General features: G+C 39.9%; 1 protein-coding gene across 4 annotated transcripts in view; it reads left to right on the top strand.

The window, feature by feature from the left end:
• The window catches only part of NT5C3A (5'-nucleotidase, cytosolic IIIA), a 44,420-nt gene that overhangs the window by 571 nt on the left and 25,638 nt on the right, over positions 1-18,211 (top strand). The gene's annotated exons all lie outside the window — the stretch shown is intronic.

Genomic DNA, 18,211 nt, shown 5'->3' with positions numbered 1-18,211 from the left:
GTGAGTGCGGGGGGCTCGGCGCGTCCAGAGCACGCGAGGGGCAGGTCGGGCCTCTCCCGCCTGTGCGGAGCCGCCGGCGTCGCCTGTCAGGGTGGGGTCTCGCTAGCTCGGGGCGCGCAGCCTGGGGGACCCGGCCGCCCCGCGTGCAGCCGCTCCGGGGGCTCGGTGACCGGGGCTGGGTCTCCGGCTGCGGCCCTCGGCTGCCCGTGGCCTTTGTGACGTTTCCGTTTGAAGGAAATAAAAATAGAAAATAGATGAATCGGAGACGGGCTGCCTTGTGCTGCAGAACCCGTTTCTCCAGAGATGTGCTGCGTGTCCCGGGCGGGTCGCTGCCTCTCCCTGCCCTGCCCGCGCATCCGCGTCAAAGCGCTGCGGCTCAAGCAGTCGCAGCCCCCGCAGAGGGCTGGTTGCTTGTGTCGGGGCTGCCATGAGTTAGTGTGTGAACATGTGCAGTCACGTTTTACAGCCGTGCCAATCAAGTCGGGAGAAAGTCGGGATAGTTTGCTTTGTGTTTGAATGTATTCCTTCTTGTCTCGAAACACGCATGAAGTATCTTTGTTCATCTTAACCCCCCAAAGCTCTTGCATACATTTTCGAATTTCATTTTTTTATCGAAGACGGTGTCTCGAGAAATCCCTTTGAGATACGTTATAAGTAATTTAGTCGCGTTTGTATTTTAATCGGATCCCACTCAGGAAGACCGTTCTTGCACAAACTTGCATGTTTATGTATTTCCTGAAATGGATAATTCTGGGTATACGCCCGATCGTGTGCTGTACATGTGAATATGTGCGGTCAGCTGATTATGATAGAAAAAAATGTACCATCTATCCTAAATAATATAATTTTAAGTTGTAGTACTTGGAATTTCTTAACACCTGCAATATGTTCAAACTGATGAAAAGACATGATTTGTCCTGTTGGTTGTATTGACCCCAGGTTGAATACAGACATGTTTGCATAAGTAAAAGTAGCCAGTGTCCCAGCTCTTTGGAGACTGAGAGGAGGATCCCTTGAGTCTGGGAGTTCAAGGCCATAATCACAGCTGTGAATAGCTACTGCACTCCAACCTGGGAAACACAGCGAGACCCTGTCTCTTAAAAAAAAAAAAATTCTCACTTGTCTCATAGTCCAATAATATTCCTTAATTTTGAATTAATTTATTCTTAGAGTCTTAATAATTCTAAAGGCTTATTAAAATTCATTTCCCCACCTCTGTATGTCCACAGCAGCAAATGCTTTTATTTCAGAAGTTTCATTTTGCTGTTGTTGCTTTCCTGCCTAGGAAACTTCAAAGGCTTTCTTCTGCCCACAACTTAAGGTTAATGCCTATTTAGGGGAAAAAAACAAATGCCGTGTCTTCCTATGCATGCTTAAACTGTGGTTTGGTCTGTTATACCACTTCCGTAACCAAGTAAGGTTAAAAATCAATGTTTTCACAAAATCCTTCAGTGATACCATCATAGGAACAGTTTGCTATCTTTGTGACAAATAATGAAGACCTATCAAGAATACCAATTTATTTGTGCTAAAGAAATCAGTCAATATTTGCATGTATATGTAATATACTAATTCAGATTGTAATATATGTGTAACCCGCTAATGGCTTTTCAATGGAAAAAGTGAGAAGAGCTTTATGTTAACCTTTATAATTTTAATAGGTTGCTTCTTCAGGTGGGAGAAGTATTTGACTGGGGGTTAGAAGACCTGGGTTGGAATCCTAGTTCTATCTTCCTGTAATAATGTACGTCTGTTCTGCCCATCCTCTACCCTCGTCCCTCAGAAAAATCTCTGCAAACCCATAATGTCCAATAGACGTAGCTCATATTGGTCACAGCTGATAGAGTTAACTACCTAACAAGTTGGGCCTATCTAACTGGCTAAGAAAACCAGTGACTTCCAGGACTTGGCTCAGAATGATGCATTGTCTTTCAAGAGTTTTTAATTGAGAGACTTGAGGAAGTTGCTAGTGGGTTGTGTATGCTACAGCTGAAATATCCTGTAGGGCAGCAAGATTCATGTACAGAGGAAGCCAGTCGTGGCCAGGCATGGTGGCTTACACATGTAATCCCAGTGCTTTGGGACGGTGTGGTGGGAGCACCCTGTCTCAACAAAAAAAGAGAATGTGAATCAAGAAACTGAATTGTAAAGGAATTTTGTAAAGCCATTATAAAGATTTCACTCTTTATTTTACAGGCAACAAGGGATCATCAAAGGTTTGCTTTGGCTCATGCCCACATACCCAGCACTTTGGGAGGCTGGGGCAGGAGGATCCCTTGAACTCAGGAGTTCGAGACTAGCCTGGGCAGCATAGGGAGACTGTTTCTCTACAAAAACTGAAATCATTTGCCAGTGCAGTGGCATGCACCTGTAGTCCCAGCTACTTGGGGGAAATCTCTTGAGTCCAGGTGGTTGAGGCTGCAGTGAGCCATTATCACACCACTGCACTCTAGCTTGGGTAACAGTCACCCAGAGTCTCCAAACAAACAAAAAAACACAACACTGTGTTTTATGAAGATAAGGTGAATTGGAAAGGAAGATCCTGGAAAGAAATAAATGTAAGAGGTTTGCAGTATTCCTTGTGACAGATGATTAGGGGCCTTAAACTATGCCACTAGCAACAGGGATGGAAATAAGAGATCAGGAGACCAACATTTCAAAGATAAAATCAACGGGACTTTGTGGCAGTGCAGACTGTAAAGTCGTAAAAACCTAGCTTTGAATCTAGTTTTTCTCATTTATCAAGCCATGTGACCTTGGGCAAGTTACTTAAGCTCTCTGAGTCTCCCATTTTTCATGTATTAATTGGGAGGTAATGATAATACCTACCTCATAGGTTAGTTGTGAAGATTAAATGAGATAACCCAGTGCTTAGAACATAATCACTTTCTTTCAGAGCTTATTTATGATTATTAAATATAAAGGGATTAATTATAAGGAGAAATAACTTCATGGTTATCAGGTACCTGCTGATTCTGGGTTATGTTATAAGCTAAGATGAAGAGGACGAAAAGGGGCGGTTTTGGAAAGTAGCCAGGAAGTAAAGGAAATGTGTAATAACAGGTTCACTTTAAGTCATATGAAATGCGAGTTGATCAAAGAATGACCAAGTAGAAAGTTCATGAATTATTAATATACTTAAAGTGCTTAGAAACAAGCCTGGCCTGTAGTAACCAATATACACATTACTTATTATTAGCAACAGCAACTAAAAATGGAAGGCCGGTGCTCTTAAGATAAATTGGGGCTAGAAATAATACATTCCAAAATGTCTAGCTTCTCAGTGGCATGTGTGGGGATGGATATGATTTCTCATCTGTTGTTTTACAACAAGAAGAAAACAGAAAACTTGGGAAAGCCTAACATTTAAGGAGTGTTCAGTAAAGACCCGGAAAGCTGTCAGAGGTGGACTAATAGGAAATGTTTCAAAAGAAGGGGCAGAATTAGCTGTGTTCATCTTTTCTAAGGTCAGAAGTTGGTCTTAAAGGCTATGGTTGCAGTGGGTTGAGCTGCCGTTGGTAAAACAAAGAAGTGAAGAAAACTAAAAAATGACTATTTAATAGAGGAAACAGTTGTACTGCTGATGGGTGTTTTGTTTTGTTTTTTGAATGGTTGCCACATGAGTATGTTGGTGGGCAGAGGAGTAGTGAAAAGCAAATGGTTAAAGAGGAGGAGGAAGAATTCTCAGTCTAGCAAAGTTCCCGGGAAGATGTGGTCAGGGGCCTTTTGAAGGGAATACAGAACATCACTGTCTTTCCTGGAAGAGGGTACTACCTATATTGAGTTATAGTTACTTATTCTCATTTTTTTTTTTTTTTTTTTTTTTTTGAGACAGTCTGACTCTGTTGCCAGGCGCCAGACTGGAGTGCAGTGTCACAATCTCGGCTCACTGCAACCTCTGCCACCCAGGTTCAAGCAATTCTCCTGCCTCAGCCTCCCAAGTAGCTGGGACTATAGGTGCATGCCACCATGCCCAGCTAATTTTTGTATTTTTTAGTAGAGACGGGGTTTCACCATGTTGACCAGGATGGTCTCGATCTCTTGACCTTGTGATCCACCCACCTCAGCCTCCCAAAGTGCTGGATTACAGGCTTGAGCCACTGCACCCGGCCTAGTTACTTTTCTCTATATTCTTATTTATGTTACATCTTATTAATTACAGCCTTAGATTAATTGCCTCCACCTACTTCATTCTATTCTATCCAGCTAATCTGATATGACATATAGATCAATGGAACAAAATAGAGAAACTAGAAATAATGCCCCATATCTACAACATAGAGAAACCCCGTCTCTACTAAAAATATAAAAATTAGCTGGGTGTGGTGGTGCATGCCTGTAATCCCTTGAGGCTGAGGCAGGAGAATCACTTGAACCCATCAGGCAGAGGTTGCAGTGAACCAAGATCACACCATTGCACTCCAGGCTGCTGGTCAACGAGTGAAACTCTGCCTAAAAAAAAAAAGAAAGGAAAAGAAACCAAAATATCAGATGTTTTCTGGGTATTATACTGAGTGAATCAAAAGTCCACTATTGAGTCTGTATTTTAAAAAGGAAGGGAGAAACAACCCAAGTTTTAAACAGTTGCATTAGTGAATCAAATAGGCATTTTATTTTATTTTAGACTGGGTCTCACCCTGCTGCCAGGCTGGAGTGCAATGGAGCGATAGTGGCTCACTGCAGCCTCAAACTCCTGAGCTCAAGCAATCCTCCCACTTCAGCCTCCCAAGTAGCTGAGACTTCAGGCACATGCCACCACACCTGGCTAAGTTTAACTTTTTTTTTTTTTTTTTTGTAGAGACAGGGTCTCACTATTTGCCCAGGCTGGTCTTAAACTCCTGGGCTCAAGCAATTTTTCCACGTTGGCTGCCCAAAGTGCTGGTATTACAGACGTGAACCATCATGCCCAGACAGACTCTAATATCTCCATATCTCAATTTTTGAGTTCTTGATTTGTTTTATAAAACATTTTCTCTGAATTCCTTTGACATTTCCTGATGGTTTCTCATAATTTAGCAATTTATACAGTGTCTTGTATTGTTTATTATTATTTATGTTTCATGAGGGTCTGGCCGTGTGCTTTTTTGTTTTGTTTTGTTTCTGTCTTGTTTATTTTTGAGACAAGGTCTCATTCTGTTGCCTGGGCTGGAGTGCAGTGGCATGATGATAACTCACTGTAACCTCAAACTCCTGGGTTCAAGTGTTCCTCTGGCCTTAGCCTCCCAAGTAGCTGGAAATAATAGGCATGTGTCATTATGCTTGGCTAATTTTTTATTTTTTGTAGAGGCAGAATTTTGCTGTGTTGCCCAGGCTGGTCTCAAAATCCTAGACTCAAGCAGTCTTCCCGCTCGGCCTTCCAAAGTACTGGGATTACAGGCATGAGCCACCTGACTGGCTGGTCCATTTTAAAATTAGTTGCATTTTAAAGAGACAGACCCCTAAGCAGTGGCTTCAATAAACAATAGCTTTTATATTTCTAATGAAATGAGAATTACAAAAAACAGGCAGTTGCTTGTATTAATTAGGGCCATAGGATATGAAGGCATAGGTCTTTCACATTCCCTTGTCTATTCTTCATGAGGATAAGATAGTCGTTGCAGTCATGGCCAATGCGTCCATGTTGCAGGAAGCAGAAAGGCGGAAGCAAGGAAGAAAATCCCTGTTTCAGTCAAGCTGAATTTTCTGCTTACAGGTCATTGGAGAGAACAAGGTTATATGGTCACCCTTATGTAAGTAAAGTTGAAGAATTATTTTCTGCTTGAGCACATTGCATTTTCCAACAAAAATGAGATATTATTTTGGTAAGAAAGAAAGGGAAAGAGTCTATTTATTGGTTAAACACAGAATAGCTTCTGTCTTCTTTTTCTTTTTTTCTTTGGACGCGGAGTCAAGCTCTGTGCTAGAGTACATGGCATGATCTCAACTCACTTGCAGCCTCCGCCTCCCAGGTTCAAGCAATTCTCATGCCTCAGCCTCCCGAGTAGCTGGGACTGCAGGCACATGCCACCACACCCGGCTAATTTTTGTATTTTTAGGATAAATGGGGTTTCGCCATGTTTGCCAGGCTGGTCTTGAACTCCTGACCTCAGGTGATCCACCAGCCTCAGCCTCCCATAGTGCTGGGATTACAGGTGTGAGCCACCACTCTCAACAGCTTGTATCTTTTATTCACCCCTAGAATAAAGATACATTCGTTCACACTTGAAATCTCTAGGTTTTAATTAGCTCTCAACACATAGCCACCTCCTTCATATGTCCTAGTGAAATGTGGAAACTAATCCTCCAATTCTGTGTCACAACTAGCTTCAAAACTATAGACCTACCATTACTCCAAGAATGAATGCAGATTCAGCATCCCTGATCTGAAATCCAAAACGCTTCAATATCTGAAACTTTCTCAGCGCTGGCATCATGACTCACAAGTGGCTGAGATATTGACACCTTTGCTTTCTAATGGTTTGGAGTACACAAACTTTGTTCTAGTCACAAAACTGTGTAAAATATTTTATAAAATTACTTTTAGGCCATGTGTATAAGGGGATATGAAATGTAAATGTAAATGAATTCATCTTTAGACTCGATCGTCATCCGCAAGATATAATGTACATGCAGATATTCCAAAATCCCAAAATACCCTAAATCAGAAACACTTCTGGTCCCAAGCAGTTTGGGTAAAGGATACTCAACTTTTGTAAGGTTGTGAGCAACAGAAGACCATGTGATTTCAAGAACTAGGAGATGACATTGGGTAATGATTCATGGCTGTGATTTTTGAAGGGTAAAAAACATGATGTCTCTGGTTTGAAAAACAGGGAAATATATTAAACTCTCTTTCTTTCTGAGACGTTTCTTGCTCTGTCACCCAGGCTGGAGTGCAACGGCACCATCATTGCTCACTGCAGCAGCCTGGACCTGCTTGGCTAAAGCGATCCTCCTACTTCAGCCTCCCAGGTAGCTGGGACTATAGGCACACGCCACCATGCCTGGCCTATTTTTGTATTTTTTGTAGAGATAGGGTTTTGCTATGTTGCTCAGGCTGGTTTCAAACTCCGGGGCTTAAGCAATCCTCCTACCTCTACCTGCCTGGGATTATAGGTATGAGCCACCATGCCCAGACCATTAAACCCTTAACATTATCAAACACTATATTCAAGATGATTTTGAATCCCCAAATTTGCAAACATGGGAGTGTTTGTACCAGGTATATATAACTTTGTCCTTTCAAATCATGTTTGTCACATGTTTCCTGTAGATTATCCTCGTGCCACAAGTTAACCACATTTTCAACTTAGATGAAAAGTTGTTCTCTTATCTAGTGAGCCACTTTTATGTTAGCTAAAAACAGTTACTTCCTGAAACAGTTTTAGTTCTACAGTTTTTTTTCCTCTTTCCTTTTGTTGTGAATTCACTTACCTAACAGATGGAGCCCCCTTTGAGCTGGATACTTACATTTTAAATTTATTCAAAAATTTTGTTCTGGCTAAAAGCCATTACTTCTTTCATTCATTCATTTATTTTAAGAAACAGTATCACACTCTGTGAGGAAGGCTGGAGGGCAGTGGTGCAATCATAGCTCACTGTAGCCTCGACCTCCTGGACTTAAACCATCCTCCCACCTCAGCCTCCTGAGCAGCTGGGATTACAAACATGTGCCACCATGCCTGGCTAATTTTATTTTTACAGACAGGGTCTTATGGCTGGGTGCAGTGGCTCACACCTGTAATCCCAGCACTTTGGGAGGCTGAGGCAGGCGAGGTCAGGAGTTTGAGACTAGCCTGGCCAACATGGTGAAACCCCATCTCAACTAAAGATACAAAAATTAGCCGGGCATGATGACATGTGCCTGTAATCACAGCTACTTGGGAGGCTGAACCCAGGAGGCAGAGGTTGCTGTAAGTGCAACAGAGCAAGACTCTGTGTAGGGGTAGGGGTGGGGGCAGGGGAGGGGGGGTGTAGAGAGAAGAAACAGTCTTCTTTTTTTTTTTTTGAGACGGAGTTTCGCTCTTGTTACCCAGGCTGGAGTGCAATGGCACGATCTCGGCTCACCGCAACCTCCGCCTTCTGGGTTCTGGCAGTTCTGCCTCAGCCTCCCGAGTAGCTGGATTACAGGTAGTCACCACCACACCCAGCTAAATTTTTGTATTTTTAGTAGAGACGGGGTTTCACCAAGTTAGTCAGGCTGGTCTCAAATGCCTGACCTCAGGTGATCCGTGCCTCAGTATCACAAAGTGCTGGGATCACAGGTGTGCATCACCACACCCCACTAATCTTTTTTTTTGAGACGGAGTTTTGCTCTCGTTACCCAAATGCAATGGCACGATCTCGGCTCACCGCAACCGCCTCCTGGGGTCAGGCAATTCTCCTGCCTCAGCCTTCGGAGTAGCTGGGACTACAGGCACGCACCACCATGCCCAGCTAATTTTTGTATTTTTAGTAGAGACGGGGTTTCACCTTCACCTTGTTGACCAGAATGGTCTCGATCTCTTGACCTCGTGATCCACTCGCCTTGGCCTCCCAAAGTGCTGGGATTATAGGCGTGAGCCGCCACACCCAGCCGAGACAGGGTCTTATGTTGCCCAGGCTCATTACATCTTTAGATCCTTTTACTTTCTTTACCTGGGTTACCAATACTAGCCATTCATTGGTCCCAGACTGTGGCATCAGCATTGGGCAGGAATAATTAGATATGCAAGTTATTTACCCCTGCCCCAGACAAACAATCAGAAGTTTTGAGGTTGGGCCCAGCAACCTGTTTTAACAAGCCCTCCAGGTGATTCTGACCGCATGCTAAAGCTTGAGAATCATTTAAACAATTCATATTCTTACTGCAGCAAAATGCAAATTTTACGTGTAACAAAACTTCCTGGTTACTTACTCACGAATAATAATTAGAATGGTGTTGAGGATGTAGAAAAATAGACACTTGCATTTACTTTATTAAAGGCAGTGTACATTGGTCAAATGAATGATGGTGCATTTGTATAATAAAATATTGGGCAGCTGTGAAAAAAAAGTCAATCTGTATGAGTTAACTTGTTTTTTTTTTGAGACGTAGTCTTGCTCTGTCTCCCAGGCTGGAGTGCAGTGGTGTGATCTCAGCTCACTGCAACCTCTGTCTCCAGGCTTCAGATGATTCTCGTGCCTTAGCCTCCTGAGTAGTTGTGATTACAGGCTCCTGCCACCATGCCCAGCTAATTTTGTATTTTTAGTAGATACGGGGTTTCACTATGTTGGCCAGGCTGCTCTCGAACTCCTGACCTCAGGTGATCCACCTGCCTCAGCCTCCCAAAGTGCTGGAATTAGAGGCATGAGCCACCGTACCCTGTTGTGTTAACATTTTTAAAAGCTCGAGAAATGGTAACAAGGGGAAAAGGCAAGTTGCAGAGCAGTTGTGCTCCCAAAAGAAATACACATGTATATGCTTATATCATTGGAAATATTTTTTTAAAAATTAGAAGCTTCTTCTAGTTTTACTAATGACAGCAGACTTGGGAGGATGACACTGGGAAGGGAGACTTCAACTTTTTCACCCTTTAACATTTTATGTTGTTTGACATATGAGCATGTATTGTTTTTATATATTTTTTAAATTGTTTTTTTAAAAGCAACTATATTTTCTGAAGTGTTGGGACTACATTGTAGAGCATCTCTATGACCAGTATAAGATATTTGCCCTTTAGCGCTAGAGTCTCTTTGGGTATGGTTTCAAAGTAAGTGATACCGTGCGGAATACATTTTGATAAATTAACTGATAACCGAGCACACACTAAATTAACATTATTGGAATCTGGAGGTGGGGAGCAGAAATTAAATAAGCCTCTATTAAAGATAATGAAGTATTCAACTGTTGTAGGAGCAGTAGAAAATGGAAGACGGAATAGAGATGAATTGCAGAGGACGTCATACTTTTTGCACAGTGTTTTGGATTATCTTTAATTTTCATAGTAGTTTGAATGTTCCCTGTGTATTTTATGTTAAATAGTTTCCATATTTACCTCTTTTGTTTGCTTTAAAAATAGTTCAGACATCACATACTTAGAATTATTAGAGAGACATATAAAGAATCTTAAGTCTTATTTTTATCTTTATTCTCTTTTAAATTAGAGGTTGTAGTTTATATCTTCAGCCTAACAACTTATTTGACATGTAATGTCATTAAACCATACCTGATACGTGTTTTGTTTTGTTTTCTCTGTCTCTCTGTCTCTGTCTGTCTCTCTCTCTCTCTCTCTCTCTCTCTCTCTCTCTTTCCTTAAAAACAATAGGGAAATCTACACAATTCAGTTTTTCCATCAGCAGGTGGCAGACTTCTCTGGCTGTTGTGGCACACTGCTATTCTATATCAAATTATCTTTCTTGTGTTACGCACTTTTAGATAACTCTCAGAATTGCTTAAACCAGTAATCTATGCAATTTAAACCAAGTATGATAACCTTCTGCCATTGTAGACTTAAATGCCATTTTGTCTTTTTTTTCATATATGTTTATCTTCCTCATTTTCAAGGTGCTAATAGATTACAAAGTAGTTTAGCAGTTCATTGCAGAGTTGCTTCATTTGTTGGTCAAGTTTCTTCCTGTAATTAGGTGGAAGTAGATAGCAAGTACCTGCAAGATCCTTCCTGTCCCCATTCTGTCTTCTCTACTGCCTTGTCAGAAGGCACAGCCTTCTCCTTTACCTCCGATATCCTATTGTTAGTTGCTCAATCTTTTCCCATGAACAAAGATTCAGTTCTTCAGTCTATATGGATCTCTCTGTCAAATGGTTAGGGTTCTAAGGGAAAAAAGTTGCTAGAAAAAAATTGATGAGATGGGGAAAAAGTTGAGAACCCAAGCATTATATACAGCATAGCAAAATGTTGCAAAAGAGAAACTCAGTGTAGTCAGCTTAAGAAAAAAGGACGCTGCACTGGGACTAGAACTAGAAAGTACTTAGAAACTGATCCCATTTGGGTTAGTTTGGCACTGTGCTATCATTCTGTATCTAGGGAAAAACTAAAATTTAGAGTTGTCTGCTATGACCAAGTGTACTCTACGTGTTTATTTAATCCTTGGAACACAATCCAACTGGTAGTTCCTTTCCTAGTTTTCTGTTAACTCACTTAAGAACTAGCGAAAAGTAGCACAATCAGCATTCAGTCTGATTCTTGTACTCTGAAGCTTTTGGATAAAGGTTCCCTGTTTGGGTAATTTGAACAGCTGTAAATTTTTTGCCAATTTTTTAAATTTTAATGTCTGTTCAAGACAGATAAAAAGATTCTATTTTGTGCACAATATATACATGAAAGAGATTTTGTCACATGTTCCTAATTTTGGTAGGATAGGGAACTCCAGTATTCCGTAATTTTCGTTCTGTAATTCTGTGTGTGTGGCTTATTTGGTAATGTTATACAGTATCTCTTTCCTTTAACAAGTGATATAATCTGTGGCTTGAACAGAAGACAATCTTGTAAGGAAATGGGGTGGTCTTTGAAAGTTTAGTAGTTGGTAAATCCTTGGTTCAAATCTCAGCTCTGCCACATTTTATTGGTTTATCCTTGGACAAGATAGTGAACTCTAAGCTTCAATTTCCAATGATCTAGAATGGGGATGATTCACCTACATACTCTTATGCCTCATTTACTTCAGGGTATTATATTAAGAATATATTCTGTCTTTGTCAGGCAATGTTGCTGTAAGGCCTAATAATAATAATTAATAAAGAATATGTTCTTAGTGTTTGTATTTTATTTCACTTGATGTTTTAAAATAATTATATTCGGTAGAATTCTATCAGTATACTATTCTAAGTGCCTTCCTGGATTATTAAAATGAAAAAAGAGATGATATACATAAAGTTGCGAACAGTGCTTACCACATAGTAGTCGTTCAATAAATATTGTCCTATCTTCTCCCTTCTGTTAATAAAGCTAATCTTGTCCAACTTACTTTTAGACACGATACTCTCTTAAAGTAGGTTTAATTATGTAATGCATTAAAAAGGTTGTCTCTAAACAATATTCCATTTGAGCCCTCAGATTTGGAGATAGCATTTAGTTATGTTATGTATCTTTCTTAAAGTTTAAAAAGATGGGATGTGGGGAGATATCCAGCATTATGCCAAATTTTGAGCAACAATTTGTAACCCGAGCACTTAGCACTGTAGAAAACAGAGCCTGATTCTGTATGTGCTGTAATCATTGGAGATGATTAAAGCGACCCAGCGGGTCTTGGAGGCGTGACCTGTAAAATGATTTCATTTCGAGCTACTGAAATTTAATTTGACTAAAAAAAGAAATGTAAGTTATTATAGATAACAAAGCTTTCATAAATGTTTTACTAACTTCTGAATCCCCTCTAGTACACTTATAGCAAGCATAGGTCATGTGATTCATTATAGATTTCCAAAAACTAACTTATTCATGGGTTTCCAATCATATGACCTAACTTTAAAGAAGTCTTAATAATTGGACTCATGAGTACCTGAATTGTGATCCAGATTTTTTTTTTTTTGAGGCAGAATCTTGCCCTGTCACCAAGCTGGAATGTCACAAAGAGGTTTCGGTGGGCATGATCTCAGCCCACCGAAACCTCTACTGCCCAGGTTCAAGCAATTCCCCTGCCTCAGCCTCCTGAGTAGCTGGGACTACAGGTGCACACCACCACATCTGGCTAATTTTTTGTAGTTTAGCAGAGACAGGGTTTCACCATGTTGGCCAGGATGCTTTCAATCTCCTGATCTCGTGATCTGCCTGCCTTGGCTTCCCAACGTGCTGGGATTACAGGCATAAGCCACCATGCCTGGCCATGATCCAGCTTTTTACAAGGAATTTGTTCATTTTGAACTTTTACCAGGCTGGGCAATGTGGCTCATACCTGTAATCCCAGCACTTTGGGAGGTGGAGGCAGGAGATCACCTGAGCCCAAGAGTTAAAGACCAGTCTGGGCAATAATATAAGGGGACCTCATCTCTACTAAAAATCAAATACGTCAAAAAGAAGAAAGAAAACACATATACACAAATCAAATATATCAATACCATAAATGAAGACTCCATTTATGGTATTGCCTTACATCCTGTTTTCTTTAACCTGACCTACCTATTGCAACATAAATATCATTTCCTCTAAAAGCTTAAATACAGAATTTAATCCTATTTAAGAAAGTAAAATACACACACACACACACACACACACACACGCATATATAAAAGCCAGGTGTGGTGATGCATGCCTGTAATCCCAGCTACTCGGGAAGCTGAGGCAGGAGGATCACTGGAGCCTAGGAGGTTGAGGCTGGTGAGCTGAGATCGTGCCACTGCACTCCATTCTGGTTGACAAAGTGAGACTGTGTCTCAAATAAAAAAAGAACTAATTTATTTATTCTATTCTATTTGTATTGTTTCTCTTTTTCTATCATATAATACACATTGATATAAAAGTTAGTGAATCTAGATGAGCAAAAGAAATCTATAATTTCACCACCTTAAAAAACTCCTATTTTAGTAAATGTACTTCCTTTTTCTATGCATATAATTATTAAGTATAGTTTTTTTACCCAAATGAAGTTATTCTGTAATGTTTTAAATCAAGATTATTTACTTAACTTATTCATTCATTTATACTTATATTTTCGTGACTATATTATATTTAAGCTGTTATATCACATGGACATCATAACTTTATTTTAAAATCTCTTTAATTGATACAGAGTATTTGTACGTATTTATGGCATACATGTGATATTTTGATACGTGCACAGAATGTGCATTGAATGTGTAATGATAAAATGGCATGATATTTAGGATGTCTATTAACCCCCACATTGTTGAATGTAATATATGTTATCAAAACTTTTCTCAGGTTAAACTAAGTACTTTGATTTACTATATATTTTTTCTTTTTTTACTTATTTCAAAATTGTTTCTAGCATAGTTTACTATATTGAGTTTATTAATATTTAAGTAAGTTTTGAAAGGGCTATATTTTGCAAAATACTTTTTTTTACTCTCTTGCCTTAATGTGTTTATGTGGCTCAGTAAGAAGGGAGGGTAGTAAGTTAAATCTCACTTTTTACCCCTCATTTAGATGGACTCGATATAGTGCACTAATAATAAAAGCTTAAAATGCATTACCAGCCGGGCGCGGTGGCTCACACCTGTAATCCCAGCACTTTGGGAGGCCGAGGCGGGTGGATAATGAGGTCAAGAGATTGAGACCATCTTGGTCAACATGGTGAAATCCCGTCTCTACTAAAAATACAAAAAATTAGCTGGGCACGGTGGCGCATGCCTGTAATCCCAGCTACTCGGGAGGCTGAGGCAGGAGAATTGCCTGAACCCAGGAGGCGGAGGTTGTGGTGAGCCGAGATCACGCCATTGCACTCCAGCCTGGGTAACAAAAGTGAAACTCCGTCTCAAAAAATAAAAAATGCATTACCTTTCTGCCATTTTTAATATAATGTATAACAAAATAGTGATCTTAAACAATATTGTTTGTTTCTTTTGAAGGGCAAGAATATCAACTGTGAGATGTAGGAGTCCAAAATTAAAACAGAAAACTTTTCATCTTTTTCCATTTCTGGCATAGAGATTCAACTATAATACAATAAAAACATTTGGGAGGCTAAGGTGGGAGGATTGCTTGAGCCCAGGAATTTAAGACCAGCCTGCTACAACCCATAGCAAGACCCGACTTTTTGTAAAACAAAACAAAACAAAGCAGGGTGAGGCCACGTGCACCAGTGGTCCCAGCTATTCTGGAGGCTGAGGCAGGAGAAGTGTTTGAACCCAGGAGGCAGAGGTTGCAGTGAGCCAAGATGATACCACTGCACTCCAGCCTGGGTGACAGAGCAAGACTTTGTCTCAAAAAAAAAAAAATAGTCAGTGCTAAGCATCTTGAAATATTCAAACATATGGCATTTGAAAGGAGAGCTAGGAAAGACTCCCTTCATTTATGTTATTGTGTTATATCCTATTTTCTTGAATCTGACTACCTATTGAAACATAAATGTCATTTCCACTAAAAGTTTAAAGCAGAATTTAATGCTTTTTAAGTAAGAAAGTAAAAATGATATAGTTGATGTTCAACAATTTCACTTGAGTTTTTGAAAATTAGGTTACTATATTTGCAACTTTTTTATTTATTTTTTTTTTGAGACCGCCTCCCTCTGTCACACAGGCTGGAGTACAGTGGCGTGATTGCACTTCAGCCTCTACCTCCTGGGCTGAAGTGATCCTCCCACCTCAGCCTCCTGAGTAGTTGGTGGTACAGGCACATGCCACCACAGTTGGCTGATTTTTTAACATTTTTTGTAGAGACATGATCTTCCTATGTTACCCAGGCTAGCCTCGAACTCCAGAGTCAAGAAATCCTCCTGCTTCAACCTCTCAAGGTGCGGGGATTACAGACATGAGCCACAGCCCCCGGCCTAGATTTTTGCAAAGTTTAAGAAATACATTCGGGGTCCAAAGTGGCTCCCGCCAGAGGTCATGGCGCTCGTGAAGGCGAGGTCATCAGTTCAAGGCTAACCTGAGCAACCTCATAAGCTCAAACTGATTGGCAAAAAAAAAGAAATACATTGAGATGGGAACCATATGTTCTCCTCAGTTTGCATATACAAATGTCTGTAAATTCATAGTGCTGCAGTCAGTCTCACTCATAGTCAGCTACTAGGATAAGTTTTTGCAGTGATCTTAAATGATAAAAAACATGAGGTTGGGCGTGCTGGCCTAGTGCCTATAGTCCTTGGGAGGTTGAGGTGGGAAGATCACTTGAACCCAGGAGTTCCAGGCTTTAGTGCACTATGCCAATCAAGTGTCTGCACTAAATTCATCATCAATATAGGAAGCTCCTGGGAGTGGGGGAGTACCAAGTTGCCTGAGGGGTGAAGTAGCCTTGGTTGGAAACAGAGCAGGTCAAAACTCCTAAGCTCATCAGTGCTGGAGTCACACGTATGAATAGCCACTGTACTGCAGCCTGGGCAACATAATGAGACCCTGTCTCGGTGGGGTTTTTTTTTGTTTGTCTGTCTGTTTTCTTTTGAGACAGAGTCTTACACTGTCGCCCAGGCTGGATTGCAGTGGCGAGATCCCAGGTCACTGCAACCTCCACCTCCTGCACTCAAGCAATTCTCCTGCTTCACCCTCCCAAATAGCTGGGATTATAGGCATGGACCACCACACCTGGATAAATTTTTGTATTTTCAATAGAGTCAGGGTTTTGCCATGTTGGCCAGGCTGGTCTCGAACTCCTGACGTCATGATCTGCCTGCCTCAGCCTCCCAAAGTGCTGGGATTACAGGCGTGAGCCCCCATGCCTGGCCAAGTCTCTATGTTTTTTAAAAAAAATTTTAATTTTAAAAAAAGAAAATTTTCATTTGCCATTCATTTTCAAAAAATGTAATAAATCATTGTTTCATCTCTGTTTTCTGCTCCTTATACATTTTAAGCCATATTCATATCAACATTTATAGTACCTTGTTTCATTTCTATTTTGAATAGTCGTAATATTGAAATCAGTTCACTGTTGTCTTCAGGGAAGTGTGAAGAGAAGTCACATACCTAGACTGATGTTTTGCATGTTTAAAAAGATCATCTTTCTATTTACATCATGCAGCAATTAGCAAGAACAGGTTTCTCAAGAGTCAGTATATTGACTGTTGCATCTCATCTCCTATTAAATTGTCTTCCTTATATGGTGGCTTCATTGTTTAGCTTGGAATAACTTCCTAGGGTGTCATCCAATTTAAGTTTAAAAATACATTCCTTGTTGGAATGGTAATTGGATTATAGTCGCCCAACTATGAGTTAGTCGGTAAGTCTAGATTGTATTGTTGAGAAATAACTATACTTGCTACAGGTTTTGTGCGGGATTGTGATGTGCTTTCTTTTACATGTAACTTTTAATTAATGTAATACCTTTGTTTTCTTTACTTCCCTGTCTCAGTATTAAAGACAATAAGTTATTAAAGCTTAAATTCATATATTTGATTTTCTGTGGGCTTTTTGTTTTTTCATTATTTGAATTTCTAAGAAATCTTTTGATGGCAAAATATGAAGTGATAATTTTTAGTTTTTCAAGTTGATTGAATAATTGACTATCTAAAAAGCTCTTAACTAGTTACTCAGAAATACAAATGGATATCTCTTTCTCCATTGGTAAAGACATCCAGTTTCAGTGTTAAAAGGGGAGGAAAAACAATCTTCCAAAGATTTGAATTCTCTACAAGTGCTCTGCTCTTTGGCATATGAATTTCAGATCTAGAGTTTGCCACTAGGCGTGATAGGAGTGGTTTCCGTTTCTATGTCAATGAGTAAAGAAAACTCCAAGGCAACAGGGCCCAGTTATTGTGTACAGAGATGAAAGTCCATTGTGCTGTTAAAGAGCCTGCCTTTACAACTTTGTACTTCCCTATCCTTTGTATCCCTTCTCAAAAAAACAATTTTTAAGTCCTCTAGAGCTATTAGAAACGAAATTCAGTGTCTTTGATTCAGTGCTTTGCTTGTGTCCTTGTTACTTTCTTGAGCCACTGCGCCCAGCCTGGATAGTTTTTTAACAGCAATTTTAACATTCGTTCATGTTGTTTTTAGTAGAGAACAATACTTCACAAAATTTGATTACTGAAGTATTACCTAAACTAGATTCGTCTGAGGACAGTAGAGGGAAAGCTGATAATAAAAATGTATTTACCTAAGTGTTGCCTAGCCATGTTCCTAATGATAAAGTTTCCCAGAGCCCATGGCATAACTTATCTATCAGGTCCTGACACATGGCATTAGCATATTGCCACCCTAGTGTTCAGGTTAAAAGCAAGATTAATTCTCTTTAAAAAAAATAAAAATATTTTCTTCACTGCAATTGGACTGCTCTTATTTTTAACAGGAAGAAACTTTTTCCCCAAATTCTTAAAAATAGAAATCTTTGTTTTCAGGTTTTATGGCTGGTCTTATTTCTTCAAAGTATAGGAAAATATAAAAATTACTTTAAATCTCACTGCCCTTTGATAAAGACTATTAACATTCTGTTGACTACATTTGCATATATCATGTCTTTTTATTCATGGACTTTAAGTGAACTAATCTTTTTTTAATATTGTGGTAAAACATGCATAATATATATGTGCCATTTTAACCATTTTTAAGCATTTAATTTGGTAACATTAAGTACATGTACACTGCTGTGCAACCATAGCCACTGTCCGCTCCAGAACTCTTTTCATCTTTTAAAACTGAAAC

This window comes from Callithrix jacchus, chromosome 11 (genome assembly GCF_049354715.1).
Source record: "Callithrix jacchus isolate 240 chromosome 11, calJac240_pri, whole genome shotgun sequence".
NCBI lineage: Eukaryota > Metazoa > Chordata > Mammalia > Primates > Cebidae > Callithrix > Callithrix jacchus.
Note: the sequence above shows the minus strand (reverse complement) of the source record. Positions and strands in the feature narration are given on the sequence as shown.